General features: G+C 35.0%; 1 long non-coding RNA gene across 1 annotated transcript; it reads right to left on the minus strand.

The window, feature by feature from the left end:
* Positions 1-6,966: 6,966 nt before the first annotated feature.
* LOC140593951 (uncharacterized) lies at positions 6,967-8,848 on the minus strand. The gene is made up of 3 exons (XR_011994442.1): positions 8,521-8,848; positions 7,692-7,755; positions 6,967-7,058 (listed from the first exon to the last, which is right to left on the minus strand). It is a non-coding gene; the product is annotated as an uncharacterized lncRNA (long non-coding RNA).
* Positions 8,849-22,628: the final 13,780 nt, after the last annotated feature.

Consider the following 22,628-nt stretch of genomic DNA (forward strand, 5'->3'; position numbering starts at 1 on the left):
CATGAGAGATACACAGAAAGAAAGACACAGGCAGAGGGAGAAGCAGGCTCCCCCTGAGCCCAATGTGGCATTCAATCCAGGACCCTGGGTTAATGCCCTGAGCTGAAGGCAGATGCTCAACCACTGAGCCACCCAGGCATCCCCAGAGGGATCCTTTAGATTCAAAGCTACAAACACTTGAAAGTAAAAAGGTATATGCAAACAACTATAACAAAATTGGAGTGTCTATACTAATATCAAACAAAATAAAATTTAAGTTGAAAACTGTTAATATATATAAAAAGGAATATTTCATAATGGTAAAAGTGTCAATCCATTGGGAAGATAAAACAAGAACAAATATATATGCACTAATAACAGAGCCCCAAAATACATGAAGCCAAAAGCAAAACTGACAGATGTGTAGGAAGAAACATACATTTCAACAATAACAGTTAGAGACTTTAGTACACCACTTTCAATAAAAGCCAGAAAAATTATGTAGAAGATCAATAATAACAACTCTATAAACCAATTAGACCTAATAGACATCTAATAACAGCAACAGCAGAATACATAGCTTCTCAAGTTAACATGAAATATTTTCCAGGATAGACAATACACTAGATCATAAAACAAGCCTCAATAAATTTAAAATAATTGAAAACATAAAAAATATGTTCTCTAACCACAGTGAGATTAAATTCAAAACAGTAACAGAAACAATTGGGGAAATTCCAAATATGTGGGAATTAACACACTCCTAAATGTCAAATGCATTAAAGAAAAGAAATCAAAATAGAAATTAGAAGATGCATTGATATGAAGGAAAATGAAGACAACATATCAAAATTTATGGGATGTGGCTAAAATAGTACTTAAAATAAAAATTATAGCTGAAATGCTTGTATTAAAAGACTTTAAAATGTGTTTTACCTCAACATGATGCAAAAGGAATAGCAAACTAAACCTAATGCATCTAGATGAAGGAAATAATAATTTAAGATAAGAGCAGATATTAATATACTAGAAGATAGAAAAATAGTAGATAAAAACAATAAACCCAAAAGTTGGTTCTTTGAAAAGATCACTAAAATTGACAAAGTTTTAAATTTAAAAAAATTGATGAAGTTGTAAATAGACTTACTAAGAGAAAAGGAGAGAAAACTCAAATTACTAAGAACAGGAATAAAAATAGAGGATACTTTAATCAATTTTTACAGAAACAAAAATTATGAAGGATTATATGATCTACTGTATGACAATTTAGATAAATTAAGTAAGCAAATTCCTAGAAAGACTCAAACTGCAGAAAAGGACTCACGAAGAAATAAATTATGTGAATCAACCTAAAATAAGTAAAGATATTGAACGAGTAACTTAAAAAATTTCCCACAAGACAAGCCCAGGCACAGATTGCTTCACTCAAGAATTCTGCCAAAGTTTTAAAGAAGAATTAATAACAGTCCTTCACAAACTCTTCCAGTAAATACAAGTGGGAACACTTCCCAACTCATATACTATGAGACCACTATTTCCCTGAAACCCAAAGCAAACAAAGACAACCCAAGGAAATAAAACTACGAATCAATACCTCTGATGAATATAGATGCAGAATTCCCCAATAAAATATTTGTAAACTAAATCCAACAACATATAAAAAGAATTATACACCATGACTGGTGTGATTTATCCCAGGAATACCAGGTTGATTTAAAAATCTGAAAATCGGTTAGCCCAATCCACTATTTTAGTAGAAGATATAAACCACATGCCATTTTAATAGACTCAAGATGCAAGATCATTTTAGGATTAAAACACTATTGTATAGGGTACCCCTTTCCTTGTGTCAGGGAGAAATCCCAGGATTTCGGCCTAGGATGTCAACTGCCCACAATTTCAGCCTCCACCTATTCTCTTGGCCGGGCACCTTTGGGCGGTGCAAAATCTATACAGAACTAGAAGACTATGACGTCTGTAGTCTGGTTAGAGACCTAAACATGTCGGAAAGATTCAACTGAAGCAAAAGAGGCACGCTTTGCATGGTATACATTCCATGCTGTGTGGAATGCCTAAGGCACTGGCTGAATTGAGATCTCCTTGGAGAATTTTCCATGTCCCAGAGTAGACCTGGAGTAACAGAATGAGTTCCATGCACAAAGGAGTAAAGGAAATGGTTCAGAGAGCCGCCCTTACCTAGAGGACCTTTAGGAAAACAACAGATTGGATTATCTCAAATCATAATGGACAAATGAGAAAACCACGAGATAAAGGGTGCCTCGTCAGAGCTGGCATGAACTGATACTACTGAAAATAGAACCCCTCATCCTAACCCTGAGATTTGACGTCCCTGGCAACTACCAACATTGATAACAAAATCTCTTGACAAGTAAGGGTCACAACCGTGGAGGAAGGTGTGTGGAGATCCCCTAAGTAAAAAATGGGATGCTATTTCTGACAAAATGGAAAGCTGAAATTAAGATTAATTTGAGTTATAAGAAATGATGTATTTCTTGAACTTGAGTTTGTAGACTTGGATGCATATTTGCTAACTTAGAATAACCAATGTCATAAATGCCCTGAAAAGAATTTATGTCATAAGCCAGGCCCTGAAAGAATTCAAAAGCCTCTTGAAAATTACCTTTGCTTAACTTACATTTCTACCTCTCAACAAAGGAATATTTGAGATACTGACATACAGTTGAGTATGATATATCTGAAACTCTTTTATATAGCTCTGTAAAAATTAACAAGATAACACTGGTATTGATTTGAATAAACTTTGAGGGAAAAACTGAATAACTGGATAGGTCTTAACTTTAACGTTTTGAACATTATTGACAATATTTTAACCATCCAGACTTCACAATACATAGGATCATTCTGTTCAACTTTCACTTGATTACCCAGACAGTGGCAAATGCTTACTTCTCTCTATGAAAATTAGAGAACATCATTGCCAGTATTCACTTTCCTAATTCTTTGTAAATCTCTTCCCTAGGGCATACCAGTCTGTTGTTGATGCTTTCACCTCACCTGATCCTAATCTCATCATTCATGAATTATCATTCTTTACAGCCTTATGTCATTCAGTTACCCCTTTTTCAAATGTACCATGAAGACTCCATATTTTCTTCATTCCAGGGACAAATAAGCTAAATCATTATCTTTATGAGTTAAGATTGTCCTAACTTGGTAATATTAATTTAAAAAATCACTGTGGGATCACACGACCTAAAGATTCAAAAGCAAAATGTTGCATTTATGATCCCAGTGGGTTTGTTTTTTCTTCAATTTACCAATAATTAAGCTCCTTATCTGAAATGCAACACAGGGAAAAACAAAACAAAAATATGACCTTTTAAATTTCCACTCATGCTTTTTCATTTTTTTTAAGATTTTATTTATGTATTCATGAGAGACACAGAGACATAAGCAGAGGGAAAAGCAGACTCCTCTCAGGGAGCCTGATGCAGGATTCGATCCCAAGACCCTAGGATCATGACTTGAGCCAAAGGCAGATGCTCAACTGCTGAGCCACCCAGGTGTTCCCCATTCATGCTTTTTCAAGCTGTCTACAATGACCAAGGCTTTAATATTATGAAGTTTTCTATGTGTAAGATCTAATATTTTGTTTACATTCAAACTTGGAGCAACCAGGCACAAAGATAAAGACAAATATACTAATTTCCGTTGTTATTAAAAGTCAATTCTGAAATATTTGGTTTAAATAACAGTATGTATTCTTCTCAAGCCTGAAGAAACTTCCTGACACGTCTGCCTGGTTATATATTCTATACCCATTATCTACAAGAGGGTTGTTTACTCCACTAATGAGCACAGAGAGCCAGCAGATGTCTAGAACCATTTGGCAGCTTCTAAACTTTATATCCATATTCCAAGAATCCATTAGCTGAAAATAATTTTTAGAAACTTAAATGTCAGAATCCTGCCAATGCAACATCCATAGGAAATCTAGAATTGGAGGATCACATTGTTATAAAATATTTCTCCCTGAAAAGCAGCTGAAGAGATTAAGCAACATCTGAAATATTCACATGGCACCGTCAATATCATAGTTAATATCTTTAAATTTTGCCAACATTCTTTAACTTAAAATATTGAATAATTTCACCTGTGCATCAGCTATTTCAGTGACTAGAGGTGGGAGTGACAGAGAGGAAGGGTTGTAGCATATATATCTTTGTAGGCCTTATCATAATTAGGTTTTCTATGGAAGTCACAGTGTGGCAAGCTGTAGCCAATTGATGACATCTATGCTCAATTTTCTGCTCTTGACCCAAACTTATCTTAATCCACTATTTCTTTAAGTGCTTGGGAATGTTTTAAACTATTTGCTAGGAAAATTTCTGTTTCAAGCACTCTTCTGATCCAACTCGATAAAGAAGAAGACAGGCCTCCACTTGAGAGATAATATAGGTTATATGTCAGACTTCTACACTGGTCCGGTAAGATGTGAACTGTGACACCTGAATCTTATTTTAAATCATATTTATAGTCAATTGTGTAAAATATGGCACTCCAATTACTAGTGTTAATTCTTTTTTTTTTTAATTCTTTTGGACTGACTGAAAACTGGTCATTGTCATAAACTCACATGGAATATTCATAATGAAGAAAATGCTCATTAAGGAGCACCTTGTTCTTTGTTTCGTGCTAGGATCTTCATAATACTGTAAGGCCAACACAAAGCTACTTACCTAACTGTATTATCATAGTTATACAGACCTACCTTTCCTAAATTATAACTTAATTATATGGCTTTGGTGTCTTTTATGTGATGAGACAAGAAATATCCATTTGAAGATCAATTCAGTATCTCTTTAGTCTACAAAAACTTATTGAGGGCCTATTGAATGCTTCATACACTGTATAGGGGCTGGGAATAAAAATTCAAACAACTCAAGGTCAGATGCCCCTAAGAAATTTCAGTTTAATTAGACAAATAGATACAGAAATTATTAAAATATGTAAATATACAAGTTGGTGAATGCAGGGATTGTGATATGTCTGTGGTGCTATGGGAGTAGAGAGACAGGTCCCTTAATATGTAACAGAATACAGGTTCAATTATATTACCCAATATCCCATATACATGGGAATCATGTTTATTTCTCCTAGAAGTCAATGAAGAAAACTGAATTTATTTCCACAGAGAAATTTTGTGCTTTATTGTATTATGGGAACTAGATAGCCTGAAATAATTTGTCTTTTCATTCTGACTTCATTGCAGTAACTCATACTAAGTGTCTGATACATTTTTAAAATATCTTGTCCAAATTAGCTTTTGATGTTTACCTCGTAATTACCTTGTATTACATGGTTTTGATTATATAATTTTAAAGCAGCATGGGTAAGTCTTAAAAGGTAATCTATTTTAATCCCCTAAAGTTTCAAAGGGATTAATTTAGGCCTGTAGACTGTGAACCAAGATTACATATCTGGTTACTTGTGGAATTTAGATAGAAACATGATTACCTGAATCCTAGTATCTTGTTTTAGTTATGTCATCTTTCTAGAATGAAATACAAATAGATGGTGATAAATCAGAAAATGAGAAATGGATGAAAGGAGGAGGGAAAGAAACAAAGGAAGGAGGAAAAGAGAAGGTAAGAAATTAGGAAAGGTTTAAAATTTAGTTCTCTTAAATGAGTGAAAACATCAGTGAGGGTGACAGACCATGAGAGACTCCTAACTCTGAGAAATGAACAAGGGGTAGTGGAAGGGGAGGAGGGCGGGGGGTTGGGGTGACTGGGTTATGGGCACTGAGGGGGCCACTTGGCAGGATGAGCACTGGGTGTTTGTTATCTCAAAATTTAGATATAAATTTTCAAAAACGCAATAGTCAAAAATCTCACCATAAAATATCATTCTCTTGGCAATTTTTCTGGGATAACTAAACATAATATTCTCTTGGTAATTTTCCTGGGATAATAAACATAACCCCAAATTCAAATCCATAAAATGAAGCAAAACATTTTTCCTTCTTCAGGATCATTGGTATTTTAAGTTGTAAGCATGAACGAGTCTAATTGGTCAGACTCTTGAGAATCGCTCTTACCGTCTTTGCTATGTTTCCTAAAAGAGATTGGTGTTTTAAGACCCAAACGCTAACAGCGCAGGCCTCCACACTAGCAACCTAACATCCAACTCAGGATGGATTCTTGATTCATGAGGGGAAACAATATATTAATACAATTTTAATTCCTCCCTAAAATATTTATAAACTGAAAAACATATGATTTTGTGTGTTTGTCCCTCTGATTTGTAAAATTAGGAAACTAGCATCATCCATTCACACTTAAATAGGGGCAAACCTGTCATGTATGTCATGATTGTTTGACCAAAATGCTACCTCAATTTTATATCAGTTGGCTAGTGATTGGAAGAAAAATCACATAGCTTGGATACCAAACACTGTGATCATTGAGAATTGTTTCCATTTTCTACTGCAACATAACAAACTGCCAAAGATTAGTGACATGAGATAATTTATCTTTCCACTTATTGAAACAACAATTTTATGGATGGTTATTGTCTATTGTTACCCATGATCTTATGGGTTGACTGGGCTCAGCTGGCAACTTTTCTCTCGGGGTCTCTCATGCAGCTGGGGCTGGAATCTTCTGAGAGACTAGCTGGGGCCAGACAACCAGGATGACTCACCCCCAGGCCGGGCGGTGGGGGCTGCTCTCCGGGAGCTCTGCTGGAGCAACCAGCACACTCTGCAACGGTCTCTCTGGGTGACCAGGGCCTCTTACACAGCCTGGAGGGCCATATTCCAAGAGGCGGAATCCCACGCATTCCAAGAGGCCCAGGTGGGGACCAAAGGGTCTCCACCCCACCAGCCTAGCTTCATGGGGATGGAGAATTAAATTCTACCTTTTGATGTGAGGAAGAATGTGCATATTCCAGGAGGAAGGAATTGATGGCAGCCCTCTTTGGCTATTATGTTCCCAGAGAGGTCTCGCCCAGATGAAGACACCTCCGGTGAGTGCTTGGGATGGGCTACAGGGGACACATGGCACCAAAACATTCTTCAATCAGCAGTTGTAGATCTGTTCAAGTGTGTAAAAAATTTAGGATTCAAATGCACACCTGCCCACACATTTCGCTCTGAAGAATTCAGTAAAATATGAATTTACCCTTTATATTTTAATAATAAATTATAACATGCTGTTTACTTTCTCTTTAAAGTATTACTTTTTTTTAAAATGATGGAAATGAAACCGAAATCAGTTAATCATTAACTTTTTTCTTTGTCATTATATCTTTTTTAACTACCTTGGCATTTTCATTATTGACCACTTATTTTCAATAACAAGAAGATTGTCAAGATAACTATTAGCAGACATAAAACTGTCATTGAGAAAAGATATATTAAGCATATATTCTATACAATGTGGATATTAAAAATAGATTGGTGAACATATGGTTTTTATTTACCATATTCTGCTAAGTTTATCTGGGTGTTTTCTCAGGTACAAAGCTAGAAATAACATGAAGTATAATCATATTGTATATCCCAGAGAGCTTTTGTTACATGAGTATTTTAAGAACAACCTATCATATTTTACAAAGCTGCCCAGCAAACAGTAACATAATAATGCTTCCTTTGCTGCGTTATCTTGAAGATCTGCTGTCCATATTAATATTTTTATCTTTCAAACATTGATGGAAAATCACAATACCTTGTGGTTCACATTATTTGGATCCAAGGGTCTTATCAGTTATTGTTAAGAACAGCATAAGTCTCTGTACAAGAAAATGTTTTTTGGTGAGCAATTCTATTAGAATTCTCTTTCAGAATATTTTCAGCATGCTTCCTGTCTCACACACCTACAAATATTCTCACTTGGACATGCTGATAGTTTCCCTTTTATTAACTATCAGCAAATGTATCTACTCTTAAAATGAAAATTAGCATGGCTATTACTATTAAATTATGAAACTAATTTATGAAATTTTATCTTATTGTTTTATTGGCATATTACCAGGGTTATTGTTTTCCATTAAATGTTTATAACAACAATGATGTCCATCTAAAGATGAATGAATAAGGAAGCTGTGGTCTATGTATACAATGGAATATTACTCAGCCATTAGAAACAACGAATACCCACCATTTGCTTTAACATGGATAGAACTGGAGGGTATTATGCTGAGTGAAGTAAGTCAGTTGGAGAAGGACAAACATTATTTGGTCTCCTTCCTTTGGGGAATATAAAAAATAGTGAAAGGGAATAAAGGGGAAGGAGAGAATGAGTGGGGAATATCAGCGAGGGAGACAGAACATGAGAGACTCCTAACTCTGGGAAACTAACAAGGGGTAGTGGAAGGGGAGGTGGGCAGGGGGTGGGGGTGACCGGGTGATGGGCACTGAGGGGGGCACTTGATGGGATGAGCACTGGGTGTTATGCTATATGTTGGCAAATCGAACTCCAATAAAAATATATACAAAAAAAAAAGAATGCCTAAAAAAAAAAATCAAAGTATTCCCACAAATGCCAAACAACTTACCCCTGAAGTCAGGAATTTTCATTTTGCAAACCATTTGAGTGAATCCCAGAAAGAAGTAACTTTTAGATTGCTTTGGATAGCCTCCTAACGCTTCTGTTGTGGTCAAGTAACCATCTGAGGAATATTGTTCCAGTTCTTCAACAGGATAGTGTCACCCCCATGGACCTGTAACTCAAAAAGCAATGAGTAGGTCATATAACCTCAGTTGCAGCTTCTGGGGCTTATCATGGTCCATTCCATATTTCCTAGATCAACTCTAGTATACAGTGAGGTCTTGAATACATGTAAACCAGTTACCCCTGAAAGAAGTTATTATTTTCCTTCAAGGCATTACCTAACCTGGAAGGAGATGGTGAGGCAAGGATTTCAACAGAAGATCAGCAAGCTCAGAGTGGAAATTCCATTTCTTAAAAAGAAATGACAGGACTTGGAACACATTGGTTGGGAAGTCGGGTGTTCAATACTCTGTATTAATCTGACTGGGTATTTTTGGTTAGGATTGAAGTTTATCTGAGGATGCATATTTTCTGTCCTTGCTAGCAGAAAAGAATAAAAGTGTGTAATTTCACAGAAGTATTATTGTCATACTGTTAACTGGATAGAAATATGGATGGATTTCTGGAAGACTAAGAGGCCAGAAACAAAATAAGCCACACGTAAGTGGTATGTTAAACATATGATTCATGTGCTGCCATCTAAACAAAAATCTACTTTGATTCCCTTCTGTTTCTTTCATTCTTTTTTTCCAGTAGGGAAGGAAATCTTTCCCAGCACTACAAATTTGGACATGTCCCATGAGTATTCTGTTTTAGACAAGGGATGACTGGCTAACCTCGTAATTGTAGACTCCATTCAGAGTAGAGAATATCCATCCAAATACTAATTAAACACTAATTAATTCAAGAGTATGCTTTCTTAAAATATTTTTCTCCTCAAGTCTGCTTTTTTTAAATCCTGAGAGGCTACCGGTTTTTAGGTTGAGTAATATTGTTGATTTTTACTTTCTCTTCATATTCAAGGCTTTCCACATTGGCTATGGTTTGATCTTTGAGGGAAAAGATTTAAAGGGATAGGAAAATTTTTACTTGCATTGGTGATTTCTTTGTTTCTGCCTTAGGCAGGGGTTTAACACTGATTTTTCCCCCTCCATCATGAGCTGTATTGTAAATTTTTAGGATTTTCATATCTGTGGCCATCTTTCTCATGAAGTTCCTTTGAACTGAGAAGGGGCAGCTCTATTCTGTTTGGATCCTTATGACTTAGCATTCTCTATAAACCTAGTGTTGTTTGTCTTCCATTTTTAAAAGACTTTATTATTTTTTTAAGATTTTAATTATTTACTCATGAGAGACATGGAGAGAGTCAGAGACACAGGCAGAAGGAGAAGCAGGCTCCCTGCAGGGGACTCAATCCCAGGACCCTGCGATCACACCCTGAGCCAAAGGCAGACGCTCAACCACTGAGCCACCTAGGTGCCCCCAAGACTTTATGTTTTAAAAGTTTTAGGTTCACAATAAAATTGAAGGGAAGGTTCAGACATTTTCCATATACCTTTCCCCCCACACGTGTATAGTCTCCCCCATGTTATCAACATCCTCTACCAGTGAACCTTTATGGTAATTAGTGAACCTACACTGACATATAATTAACACCCAAAGTTCATATTTTACTCTGTGGTTCGCTCTTGGTGTTGCACATTTTGTGGGTTTGAACAAGTGTACAATGACATGTATCCATTATTACAGTATCAGAAAGAGTATTTTCACTGCTCTAAAAATTCTCTGTGCCCCATCTACATATTCCTTCCCATCCAGTAACCCCTGGTAGCCACTGATCTTGCCACAGTTTTGCCTCTTCCAGAATGTCATGTAGCTGGAATCATACACTATGTAGACTTTTCAGATTGGATCCCATGTCCATATCTGTTTGTGACTTGATGGCTCATTTCTTTTTAGTCTTCAGTAATATTCCATTGTCTGGATATACCAAAATTTATTTATTCATTCATTTACCTAAGGAAATCTTGGTTGCTTCTCAGTTTTGGCACATAAAAATAAAGCTGCTACAAACTGGGTGTAGGTTTTTGTGAGGACATACATTTTCAACTACTCTGAGTAAATATCAAGGAGCAAAATTGCTGGATGATGTCTTAAGAGTTTTCTTAGTTTTGTAAGAAACCACCAAACTATTTCTTCCAAATGTACCATCGCATTGCCACCACCTGTCCTTGTTGTTCCACATCTTTGTCAGTTTTTGGTGTTTTCAATGTTTTGGATTTTGGTGATTCTGACAGGTGTGTAATAGTATCTCATTGTTGTTTTAATTTGCATTTTCTTGATGACATACCTCCTGTATTTTACTGCTGGAGTTCTCTAAGCTTTTACTATCCCTCTGAGACTGAATTCAAAATGACCTGATTGAATATTCATTCTCATATGTCCCATTCATTCCTTGCTCAACAAATTGAGGTTCAGGCTGCTCTCATGATAGCCACCACCCCTATCTTATTTTCACAAATTACTTAGGCTTTCTCAGGCATGGTATATTTTCCAAAATGACCACAAGATCTTCCAGCACACGTGCTCTTCTTCCAATGTTATATTCATATTCCTTCCACTGAGATGTGGGGCCTACATTCTCTGAAGAAGCCGGAACCATGTGGAAAGGTCATATGTAGAAGTTTTGATCAACATTCCCAGCTGAGGTACCAGCCAGCATCAAGTGCCAGATGTGTGAGGAAGATGCCTGAATCACACACAGCCATTGAGTCTCCTGAGCTGAGGCCTTAGACGTTGTGAAACAGAGACTAGCCCTGTTCCCTGCTGTGTCCTATTTGAATTCCTGTCCCACTGAGTTCATGAATGTAATAGAATGATTGTTTTATGCTACTAAGGTACAAGCGATGAAAAAGTAGGACAATAGGAGTGAATTATGCACCAGCTTTCTAAGTCTCCCACATGCAGCAAATACATCATGAGCTGGAAGTGGTCTGATGGATCTCTCTCCACTCATACCACCATTTCATCTTTGCAATAAAACAACAGATATTTTCACAGAAGTTTCTTCATAAGCCCCCTTCTCTAAACCCTAATCTTTTTTCTAGCAGATGGGTTCCAGGGACATGGAGTGGGTTCAAAGTTCCTTTGTAAATGCACATAATAATCTGGCTTTGCTGTATCTTGGTATCTATTCACTGTCAAAATGTCAATTTTAATGTTTATTACACACAGTATAAAGTTTCCATAGAAATTTGAGGCAAAGATGAGAGATGTTCTTCTGTGAGGCTCCTGGGACAGGTTTTATACCATGCCCAAGGATGGCCAACAATAGCAATATATGTCCCAGGACAAACTCAGGGACCCAGCTCTAAAGAAATAGAATTGAATTTCTGGAGAGGAAAAGCGTCCTAAATGTTTTTTGTTTTTTTTTTGTTTTTTGCTTTTGTTTTTTTTTTCCCCCCCTCAGAGTAAAGAGTTAATTATACTGGCATGAGGATGGATTAAAGTCGAAGTAGCCTGACTGCTTCGCCCAAAGTAAATTTTCAGTCAACCCTCCAATACTGAGGAGAGACCTGATTTACAAAGAGATTTGACAGATACCCACACTAGCTAATTTTATTAATTATTCCTTTATTTAGAAATATGAATGAGAGTGAAAATAACTAGATTCTTAAAAAAGTTTTTATTTAAGTTCCAGTAATTTAACATATAGTGTATATTAGTTTCAAAGTGTACAATATAGTGATTCAACACTTCCACGCAACACCTGGTACTCATCACAACAGGTGCCCTCCTTAATCCTCATCACCTATCTAATCCATCTCCCCCCCAAACCCCCCCCCAACCATCAGTTTGCTCTCTGTAGTTAAGATTCTATTTCTTGTTTTGCCTCTCTCTTTTCTTTTCCTTTGTTCCTTTGTTTTGTTTCTTAAATTCAACATATGAAATCATATGGTAATTTGTCTTTTTCTGATTTCTTTTGCTTATCGTACTACTCTCTAGCTCCATCCATGTCATTGCAAATGGCAAGATTTCATTCTTTCTTATGGCTGAGTGATATTCCATTGTGTATATTTACCACATCTTCTTTATCCATTCACCTGTGTTGTTGGACACTTGGGCTGTTTCCATAATTTGGCTATTGGGGACAATGCTGCTATAAACATTGAGGTGCATGTTATCCCTTTGAATTAGTATTTTCATATCCTTTGGGTAAATACCCAGTAGTTCAATTGCTGGATTATAGGGTAGCTCTATTTTTAACTTTTTGAAGAACCTCCAAACTGTTTGTGCAGCTTGCATTCCCACCAACAATGCAGGGTTCCCCTTTCTCCACATCCTCACCAAATCAGGATTTGTTTCTTGTATTGTTGACTTTAGGCATTTTGACAAGTGCGAGGTGATTTCTCTTTCTGAAGATTTTATTTGAGAGAAAGAGTGAGTGAGGAAGCACAAGAGAGAGCACATGAGCAGGGGTAGAAGAGAGGGAAAAGCAGACTCCCCTGTTGAGCAGGGAGCTGGATGTGGGGCTCGATCCCAGGGCCCCAGGATCATGATCGATCCCAACCAAAGGCAGACACTTAACCGACTGAGCCACCCAGGTGCCCCTTATTGTAGTTTTGACTTGCAATTCCCTGATAAGTGATGATGAGTATCTTTTTATGGGTCTGTTGGGCATGTGTATGTCTTCTTTGGAGAAATGTCTATTCATGTCTTCTGCTCATTTTTTAATTGGATTATTTGCTTTTGTCATATTGGGTTTGATAAGTTCTTTATATATTTTGGTATCAACCCTTTATTAGATAAGTCATTTGAAAATATTTTCTCCCAGTCTGTAAGCTGCCTTTTAGTTTTGTTGACTGTTTCCTTTGCTGTGCAGAAGCTTTTTATGTTGATGGAGTCCCAATTGTTTGTTTTTGCTTTTGTTTCCCTTACCTCAAGAGACCTATCTAAAAAGAAGTTGCTACCAACTAGTCTTTTATGGAGAATGAATCTCTACTTCTATACTGTCCTTCTCAAAGAGTAATAAGTTAATTAAACAAACAAAGCTGCTGACCTTGGAAAATGGAGATACTTTAAGATTGTACAATAGTTATTCTTTTTATGAACTGTTCTTGGCGACCAGCATCCATTTTTTTTTTCTTCTTGAAGACCATCTCTCAATTGCTTTCAATTTGCATGATTCTCATAGTGATTAACCTATTCCCTGGTATTAGGAATAGACATGTGACCCAGTTCTGAGCAGTGAGAATTCTGAATTCCTCTGGCAATGTTAATTTGTTAAAATTTGTTCATATGAACAAAGTTGAGCTGGTAATAGCCAAAGAGTGTTCTCCTTTTCTGCTTAAATCAGCTGGAAACAGGTTTCTGTTATTTGAAACCAAAGAGGTCTGATTCATAGATGATTCATCAGTACCAGAGAAAATATTGCTGTATGAAACAAAAAACAAAACTGAACTTTTATTAAACGTTGGTAATCAGATACTTAGAATTTTGAAAATTAAAAATAATATTATTTTTTTAAAGATTTTATTTATTTATTCATGAGAGACGGGGGGGGGGGGGGGCATAGACACAGGCAGAGGGAGAAGCAGGCTCCATGCAGAGAACCCGATGTGGGACTCAATCTCTGGACTCCAGGATCACGCCCTGGGCCGAAGGCAGGCGCCAAACCACTGAGTCACCCAGGGGTCCCTAATTTTTTCAATTAATAGGAAGTACAATCAGTAAGTTCTCCAAAATTTGGCCAACTAGGAAAAGGATTGGAAAACATGAAAGAAAAATTAGTAGACGTAACTAAGCAAACCAGGACGTCCAATATCTATATGACAGCATACTGAAGATAGAAAACACATAAGAGTGTGCCTGAATATAAATAATGAAATAATATTTCCCAAAGACAACATATGTTATTAAAAATAAAATAATAGTTTTTAAAAATAGACTTTATTTTTTAGAGTTTTAAGTTTACAGAAAAATTGTGCAGAAAGTACAGTGTTCCCACCCACTTATCTCCTTCCCCTGGCACACAGTTTCTCCTATTATTAACATCTTGCATTAGTATAATACATCTATTGCAATTGAGCCAATATTGATACATTGCTATTAAATAAAACTCATAGTTCATATTAAAGTTCACCTTTTTGTTGTACAGTTCTATGGGTTTTGACAAATGCATACAGGAGCCATTATTATATTTTTGTATTTTGAAAGTCTCATAAAAGCTGAGGAGGAAGAATAATTAAGAAGAATAATCCAACTCTAAATAGACTATTTTGAATTTAAGCACACCAAATATAAATGGAAGATCTTTAGAGTTTTCAGAAAGACAGAAAAATGGAGGTCAGATTCCTTGAAATGAAAATCGCTAACATCAAATATCTTATTAGCAATTATAGGTGGCAATGGAGCATGATTTCCAAATTCTGCTAAGAAATAATTTTAGATCTAGAATTATACACTCAAAACGTAAGAGAATAATAAACATTTTCTGACATGTTAGAGTATAATAGTTTTTTTAAAAAAACATAGTCTGAGTTTATATCTCATAGGCTCTTTCTAATTTAGCTTACTTCTTTAGAAAGCTAAATTGGTGATGGACTGCAGGAAAAAATATTTTAGGCCAAATGGAAATACTATGATTAAATTTAAATATCAAAACAAAGGATTGAAATATTTTTTAAAAGCCCAACTTAACAATTGTTTTCCTACTCCAGAAAGAGGTCAGTGCTAGATAAATCTTACTGATGATTTAAATAATGATTTAATGAACATGGTTTATTAGCACAACTGACACAGAAAATATGGAAGACTTAATCATAGTTACTAAAAGGAACGTATATGTTTTAATTAAATCTTTGTGTTGTAAAACAATAATAGTAGTGGTAATGATCATCATCATCATCATATTATATTTGACAAGGTTATGGTAGAGAGAGAAATGTGAAGGGATATAGACTGCTCATTTCAAAACCTCAAACTTTGGGAAGCCAAGAGGTACTGTAAATAAAGAAGAATTAAAGCTCAATGAAGAATTAAATAATTTAACAGCATATGGAGACAGAAAAATAGCAAAGAAGTTAGTGTTAATAGCTTAATTCCACATTTTCATAGTGGAGAGTTAGAAGATACTTTTAAAAAAAAATTTATTTATTTGAGACAGAGAAAGAGAGAGAGCACAGAAGAAGGAGAAGCAGACTCCCTACTGAGCAGAGAGCCCAACGTGGGGCTTGATCCCAGGACCCTGGGGTTAGGACCGAAGCAGATGGCAGATGCTTAACTGACTGAGCCACCCAGGCTCCCCGGAAGGTACTTTTTAAAATTTGATAAAAAAATAAAAAGTACTGACATTTTACCTAGAGCTGCACTACCCATTACAGTAGTTACTAAGCTGTGTGTATCCAATAAATTTATTTTTTTAAAAGATTTTATTTATTTATTCATGAGAGACACATACAGAGAGAGGGAGAGAGGCAGAGACAGGCAGAGGGAGAAGGAGGCTCCATGCAGGGAGCCCAACGTGGTACTCGATCCCAGGTCTCCAGGATCACGCCCCGGGCTGAAGGCGGCGCCAAACTGCTGAGCCACCCAGGCTGCCCACCCAATAAGTTTATATTGGTTAAAATTAAATGAAATAAAAATGTATTTCCATATTACATATTTCATGTCTTCAATAGTCAAATATGGCCAGTGGCTACCCTATTTGGGCAATGCAGAAAAGAACATTTTTCTCACTTTGGAAAATTCTATTGGAAAACACTGATCTAGAGTAATGAAATTAAATACTAGAAAACTAAAACAGAAATAGGTGAGTTAATCCCAAGGATTGGGCTTTAGAATGGAAAATTATTAGAGATTTTTAAAATTTTCTGCATAACTGGGAAGTTTAGATTTGTATTTCTATATGGCTATATTACTTTTAAAATAACAAAAGGACTATAATACAAAAATGAATAATCAACACTACAATTCTCACAAAAATGCTTATTAGTTTTTAATAACTTAAATTTCACTTAAAGCCACACAAATAAGTAATAATAGATACAATTTTTCAGGATATACTCAGTTCAGCAAAAAAAAAAAAAAAAAAGTTTGAATTCAAGGAATCGGAGCAAATACTGTGCTACTTATTTCCTGTGTAACTCTGGATAGTTTGTCTTTCAAGCTTCACATTTTCAAATGCATATCATTGGTAGTGCTATTTTTGAATTGTTGCCTGTTGATAAACTAGAACAGCATGGCTCCAATTGCTTCCATTTCACATATCATAAAGAAGATTCTTTTACATTGTTTTTTGTAAGGCAACTAACGTTAAAAATTGAGTTATCAGATTAGTTGTGTGTCTGAAAGGAGGGGTGGTACACAAAGGAAATATTTAAAGACAGGGTAAAAGAAATGGATTCCCTTAAATTATTTTGCATTTTTGCCTAGAATTGACAATTCAGGCAACCATTTACTTATTTCTGTCATTGTAACCTATTAAGACTTTCTTTAGGAAAAGTATTGTACTTCTTTCCCTGCTAGGTAATATTACAAAATAATTTTATTTATTAAAAAGACAGCTCATTTCAACACTTGGAAATTCTGCATCAATATTAAACATGCTAATAATATTAAACGCTTTTCTGAAAATCATGCAACCTACAAAAATCCTATTTGGCTTACAACATTTGCATCATCTATCTCATGTAGCAAGGCCTTCCTTTCCTAGTGATTTTCATACCCTTTTATGTAATCCACATCATAAGACAATTTGTGTATCAATAAATGCTAAATCCTTTAAAATCAAGCAGCCAGTGGAGAGATTGAAATGCAACACAAATTTGAATGAATGACTCAGCTTCAACCATGTCATACATGTTAGAGTTATGTATTTGGGATGTTAGCTTCATACATGTTAGAGTATGTATTTGGGATGGCGAAGGTTAGGACCCTTGAAATATATTAGAACAACAATAGTCATTATATTAGAGTAGTACAATAAAAGTGTTGTTTTTTCTTCTCAATTTCCACATACTCTATTATATTGTTATGCTACTTTAAAAATTTTAAAGGATAAAAAGAAAATATATTCTAAATCTGCAAAAAAGTGTATCAGTCGACTCAAATGTCTTCTCATTTTTGGCATAAGCAGGTAACCGTTTTCGTAATGGCAAGAGGGTAAAATACTCATAGGTACTTTATCCCTGAGGTTTTATTTTTTTTAAAAGCTTCTCAGTCACATATACTACATTTGTGAAATAGTCTTTACACTCACACAGAATATTAGCATTTCATATAATCCTCCTATTTGTTTTCTCTGACTGAAAATTGAGGAATATTTTCAATGAGGATTTGAGTTCCTCATTTTTGGTAGTGTCTAAAGTATATCGAATGTAGATTACTCAGCCCCTGCCTAGTTGATAAACACATGACAAACTCATATCTGGCTTCAGACTTGATAATTCTTTCAGTAAGACAGTTGATGCTGGGCTAAGATAAACACAGTAATATAGACGGTGAATATGTTTTGATGACTCATAAGACATATGACTAATTTATGTAAGATTCAAAGTTAGTTTTTCTAATTTTCATGAAGATAAATGCTGTATTCTAAACTGATTCTTGAATTAACAACTTCATTATGCCTTGTGTCTAGCTTCAGAACATAGACTAAATGATGCATTTTAAATATAAAGATTTGGAGTGATCTGATCTGATTTTCTGGAAGAGGAATGAGGACAGAATTCTAGATAGGATTTGAGAAAAGATAAAATTACTTCTCCAGAAAACATGCAGTTCAAAAGCTAGAAATACTACTCCAAAGCCTTCTTCTATAGCTCAGTTTATGGCTTGAATAGGCTTTTAAAAAATGTAAATTTATTTTTGTCTAATTAGGCTCTTCAGCCATTTCCAGTCACTAACGAGATAGCGTGAACCACCATCCAAATCATTAGGAAGTCCTATCCTTTCTACCTTCAAAGTATATGGGAAATCCATTCACTTCTTCCTCTCTGTCCCATGCTAAGACAAACTGCAATTATCTCACTGCCAAATTACTGCCAAAACCTCCTATTTCTTCTCACCGCTAATGTTCTTGCTGGCATTGCAATTACTTTAAAATGTAATAATTATTGCTCTGCCTCTTATTAGCTTGTAATCTATATGTTTTGGCTTCATAACTTGTAAAATAGGTACATTAAAAGTACCTACCTCATAGGGTTATGAATATTAATGGTCTAGTGTGTATAATGTATTTAGAACAGCACGAAACATATAGGCATTTAGTTCATACTAACCTTAGAATGTAAGCCCTGTGTGAGCAAACCTTTTTGTCCATTTTGTTCATCATTTTAATAATCAGTACCTAGGGGATCCCTGGGTGGCGCAGTGGTTTGGCGCCTGCCTTTGGCCCAGGGCGCGATCCTGGAGACCCGGGATTGAATCCCACATCGGGCTCCCAGTGCATGGAGCCTGCTTCTCCCTCTGCCTGTGTCTCTGCCTCTCTCTCTTTCTCTCTCTGTGACTATCATAAATAAATAAAAATTAAAAAAAATAATAATCAGTACCTAGAGAAAGATACACTTTGTGGAATGCAAAACATAATAGCTGAATATATGTGAATTAGTAGCATTGGGAGACAGGTGTGATTTAAGGGAAGGATTTTAAGAAAAAAAGAAAAATTATCCTGCAAGAGTCAATCAAGTGTAAATGTTGGGTCATGAGAAAGAAGAATGAGGTCACTTGGGAACAGAAAAAATTGGGAAGAAGAATCACTGAAAATACTCCATGACCTGAGCTTAATTTCATAGAATTAGATAAATTTTACATAGATAAATGCAAATGAGTATGTGCATGCTTGTGTATATTTGGGTGAACATGCTAAGATATGAGTAAGGCAGCAGAGCAACAAAAGTCATAGCTTTCAGAGCCAAATTGCTTGGATTCACACCCTTGCTTTACCACTTACTGGCCAGGTGACTATGGGCAAGTTCAGCTTTCCAATTTATAAAATGATCATAATAAAAGCAACAACTTCAGAATGTTGTTTTGAGGATTAATGGAATCCCTATTTATAATTAGGATTTGTAATCATTATCTGAAATTAATATTTGTACTTGGATAGTATCTGGTACATAGTAAATACTATGTAACTACTTTCTATGTAATAGAAAAATTCATACCTTTTATATTTCAAGATTTCTTTAGGAGATAACATTCTTATTGGATTTTTCTTTTTTTAACTTTGAAGCTTATGACAAATTAGTTATAGAAAGACAGCATCAAGTGATAAGCTCTATATGATATAAATGAAACAGTGGTAAACAGATACTCAGGCTTTCCTAAGAATCCTCATATTTTCAAAAATCTACTAACATGAAAATGGGATTCTGCCAATATTTTTACACGCAAACCTAAAATTAAATAGGTGAAAAAAAGACCTAAAACACAAAAACCCACTATGGCATCTAAAGGCAAAAATCTTGCTGTTTCTTGAACAAATCTCTGGGTAAGGTTACTGGTTTTGGAAACTCCACTACTGTTACTGAGTCTCTCGGTCAGGTCACTAATTCTGTGAAACCCTGGCAGTGTAACAGTCACAGTAGGCAGAGCAGGGTTGATGGCAGCTTCTGAGACATTTTTTTTTTTTTTAACAGTAGCATCCAAGATTAGGCACATTGAGCAAGTAATTCTATTCAGAATTGAAATAATTTTAAATAATGTCATGGGTTTCTATCAGGGTGACTATTTTTTTATGTTTTTTTTTTTTAAGATTTATTTATTTATGATAGACATAGAGAGAAAGAGGCAGAGACACAGGAGGAGGGAGAAGCAGGCTCTATGCCAGGAGCCTGACGCGGGACTCGATCCCGGGACTCCAGGATCGCGCCCTGGGCCAAAGGCAGGCGCTAAACCGCTGAGCCACCCAGGGATCCCCAGGGTGACTATTTTTAATGTCTTCTGACCAACTCAATGTAACACAAAAAAAGCACATTGTGTCAGGCTAGCTTCCAAGACAGTATAAACACATGTACCAGCACAGTTATTGTTCAAAGTGTGCTTCATTTTTGTTCATGACAAACATGACTGTGTGTGATAGAATTGCTGTAGGAAGAATAGGGTATTCTTGTAAAAAGGTATACTGTGCGCATTCAATGTTTACATGGTTTTCAAAATCCTTTCTCATTTTTTCCCATCATAAACATGGAAGTATTGAAACAAAACTATATGTAGAGGGAATAAAACTATATTTATATTCATGTGTGTGTGTGTGTGTGTGTGTGTGTGTATATAATATGTGCTACCAAATGTAGCCACTACCACATACGGCTACTTAATTTTAAACTTATTAAGGTCAAGGAAAACTGAAAATTCATTTCCTCAGTCATCCTAGACTACCTTCAAACAAGGAAAACCTATATGTGGATGTGGCTAGCGACTACTGTATTGAATAACACATAATAAATATCACTAATATTGCACTATGTCCTATTTGGCAGCATTAATATAGCATTTGTTCTGGATAACTCACATAAAACCTTCATATTTTATTTGAAAATTGTACATATTCTCAATGAACAAGAAACTTAATTTTTTCCCTTTGGATACAAATACTCAAAAACAAGCATGAATCTGCTTCCAATTTCTTACATATTTTAAACTATGATGTAAAATAAAACAGGAAAAAATAAAGCAAGAATAGTCTTTGACTATATATTAGTAATAATCAAAGTTAACCCGGTGTTTATGCTTCTTCTCATTAATATATAAAATTTTATATTTACTTCTAAAAATAGCAAAGACATTACAATTGAATTCCAAATGCTATGAATATCAATATATTTCTAATACTATGGACTATGAATAGAATTTGACAGTGGGGAAAAAAAAAAGAATTTAACAGTGGGATGCTTGAGGAGTCTCACATGGGCTCATATATTGGGGTTTACTTGCACAAGTCCATTTTCATAACAACTCAGAATGGGCACATCATACATGTAATACAAAGATTAATAAAGATGGTAAATTTGACTAAAAATTTAATTAATTTTTAAATATAGTTATTCACTTTTATTTATTTTTTTGGTAGAGCTATAAAAGAAACATCCTCTGCTTTAAAAACTTCTCGAGGTTCTTGGAAAGGTTGTATATGTGTATCAAAGTTTGGCAAAAATGTGAAGAACCATCCATTGTCAAATCGTTGATATAAGTGTGTTGCATAGAATTTTTAATCATATAATATTATAAGGTGATACTGAAAAATGCTCATAGTCCATGTAAACATTGACAGCCACACTAAAAAAAACACACTATGATTAAAATGATGTGGAACCCCTGACATAAAAGGTAAATATTAGGCACATTAAGGTTTCATTGTTATAGGTCCCTTGGAAACATAATGAGACATCAGTCAAGAATTATTGTTTTACTTTTTAAAAAATCAAATTTAATATATACCAAAAAATACCAAATTTCAAAAATGCAAACATGGTATCTAGCTTCAAACTAAACTGGAATATTAAAGAAACATCTGTATAAAAAGAACTTTACTTACTTAATCCAGTTTGAGATGCATCGATCACTTCTTTTCATAGGACACTTTTAATTTACCCCTAATTTTTAGTTAAGAAAAGATGTTTTGAATTATTTGTATTAAGATTATTAAAATGTTTAGTTGATAATGATTATTAATATGGATAATATTATTAATAAATTTAACATTTAACTATTTGACTACCCAAGAATTTGTATTGCTAAAACTAGCTTTGTCTTTTCCTGAAGCAGGGCCTGAAGTGTCTTAATGTATGTATAATACAAGGCAAAATAGTCCAAGTCTATTTTGGGAGACTAATTTGAATACCTGAATAGAAATTAATAACAGTATTCCTGTGATATCGTTATCTTATTTGTTATGATGTAGATAGGTGTATTTCAATATATAAAGATATTTTAAAGGTAGTTTTACGGCTATCATTAGTTGTCCTCTATTTGATATTACAATATGCTCTTTAATGATAATTCAATAAAAATGAAGTTTTTCATTCAACTGCGCAAGATAAATTGAATTAGTATGTCACGAATTAAACTGAAATGAATTAACTATATGATTTTAAAAATTCTCCACATAAT

Source organism: Vulpes vulpes, chromosome 1, assembly GCF_048418805.1.
Source record: "Vulpes vulpes isolate BD-2025 chromosome 1, VulVul3, whole genome shotgun sequence".
Taxonomy (NCBI): domain Eukaryota; kingdom Metazoa; phylum Chordata; class Mammalia; order Carnivora; family Canidae; genus Vulpes; species Vulpes vulpes.